The sequence below is a fragment of the Gavialis gangeticus genome, unplaced genomic scaffold (assembly GCF_001723915.1).
Source record: "Gavialis gangeticus isolate Ggan-Ray unplaced genomic scaffold, GavGan_comp1, whole genome shotgun sequence".
Lineage (NCBI taxonomy): Eukaryota > Metazoa > Chordata > Crocodylia > Gavialidae > Gavialis > Gavialis gangeticus.
In genome coordinates this window covers 15187065-15189253 of record NW_017729014.1, presented here as the reverse complement: position 1 = coordinate 15189253, position 2189 = coordinate 15187065, and positions in this window count along the sequence as shown.

The window sequence follows — 2189 nt, the reverse complement described above, 5'->3', positions numbered from 1 at the left end:
CCCCCCCCCCCCCATCAGACTTGCGGGAGAAGCAAGTGAGGGGGTCTGGGCTTCTCTCTGCCCATTTTACTCTGCATTGCAAAGACAGTACAGCACAAATTATCTATGCTGCACCTCTGAGCACCAGCCTGACTTTCAATATGAGGATTAAACCCACTGTGAATCTATGAATCACTACCTCCTGTACTCGGAGCTCAGCCATGTGGACATGATGCTAAAAAATATATCTATTTAGAAACCTTAAAGCTTAAGGGAATCTTGGATTTGCTTTCCTTTAAAAGTGGTCTGAACTGGAAGAAGCTATGGGTCAAGATCTGCTCGTGCTATCAGCTTAGCAGCAATAACAGGGGAAGGATGCAGGGAGGGATAAACCCAATGCTGTTCAGAGCCATGTGGGTTTTGATTCCTGCATTGGTCTGCTTCATGAGTTGTCCTGTTAGATGTCAGGGCAGTCGCTTGTGGAGTAAGGTGCTGTTCTTTGGGAGCAAATTATACTGAAAGCTGCCCTGTAGCAAGGATCATGCTCTCATTTCTATACTAAGAGATACAGTCTGGTTGTGGGTGTGCTTGTTCTGTGATCTGTTCACAGAGCTGTGCTAGCTCATGTCCCATCCTTCCCTTCATTCAGCTTAGGCCTCTTGCAACCCCTGGCTACATAAGTGTGCGCTTTCCCTTGTTCCCACCACAGCGTCACTCGTATCAACTGTGAGGCTGCATGCACCCAAGTTTCTACAGGAGGATATGGCTAAGAATGGGTAGTCAAACCTTGTTCTTGCTTTTAAATAGTGGCCCACCCCACCTCCTCCCTCAAAGACGGTGCTGCTTGGATGGTGATGCTGAAGATGGGCCCTATGAGGATCCCACGCTGGTCTCAGGGAAGAGTTTGCACTGCTGTAGAGTCCCCTCCCTGCAGCCGTAGTCCAGAAAGCCCATATCCCCCCCCATCATGAATCTTTTCAGCTTCCTTTTTAATCACCTTCTTTTGTGTATTCCTCGGCGACGCCTCTGACAATCCCCATAGTTCTGCTTGGTTTCACTTAAAGCCAAGATACCATTGACAGGTTGGGCTGCTGCATAGCAAACCTTTTATTCTGTGGGCCAGGCCCAGGCACTGAAAAGTGTAATCCACTTACAGCATGGAAGAAATCCTCCAGGCGTTCTGATTTCATGCAGTCTTCAAACCCCTGCATGTCAGTGGAGGCTGTTGTAACCCTCAGCTTTTCCTCTCCTATAGCTAGGGGGAGCGTTTCTCCCTTGGATGCATTCAGTGCCATGTTTGCAGTGCACGCACAAGCCAGCGTACAGGCATGTCACCTGGGGTAACGCCGTGCACAAATGCATAGTTACCCACTCAGTTAGGCTCTTGTCGGGGATTTTCTTGGTGTCCCAGGTGCAATTTGGTGGGTGTACCAATGGACATTGAAAAGATCACACTCCCTTTCTGCAAGTCTTGACGTTGCTTGTTCTAAAGCCTCTTTTCCTGATAAATGTTTAATCATTTCCTTGTATTTGTCTCATCAGCCCCCCTTTGCCCCCATTGCAGATGTATCTAAGCTTAGGTGCATGAAGGTACAGTATGTACTGTAGCGACGCATGTGCCTAGGTACCTACGTAAGCACTAAGCATTTCTATGTGAATCAGACATACAGGACATCATCATGTGCTCCAAACTGCTCATACACACACACTTTTTTTTCTTCTGCGTGACTCTAGCAGTTAATCAACACTTTCCTTAATAAGCTGTTACATAATTAGATGTTACTTTTTGGTATACACTGTGAGTGCTGGGGTTTTGTCCCGAGGCTGTACCTTTCCTTCCATCGACTTTATTGCAACACACATACAAATCCTCCTTGGAATTCATGAGCACTTAAATGGGCAATTTAATATGTGCTGGAATCACAACTTTTAGCTGCAGAGAAAACCCCCCTTTGCTGGGGAATGGAGAAATCAATCAGTGGAAAAAAAAAAAATCAGAAAATTGGAAAATGTCTTTGGTGGGTGTGTGGTTGGGGGAGGGGAGGGATTAAAAGAGAAAATAGACTGTAAAAAGTTATACTCTAACAGAGTCTGGCAGAAGAGAGAGAGAAAAAATACCCACAGTGCCTATAAAAATACGCGAACAGGAAAATACTCCCAGAACCACAAAAGTACCCACAGTGCCATGAAATAATAGAGCTGTGTAAACA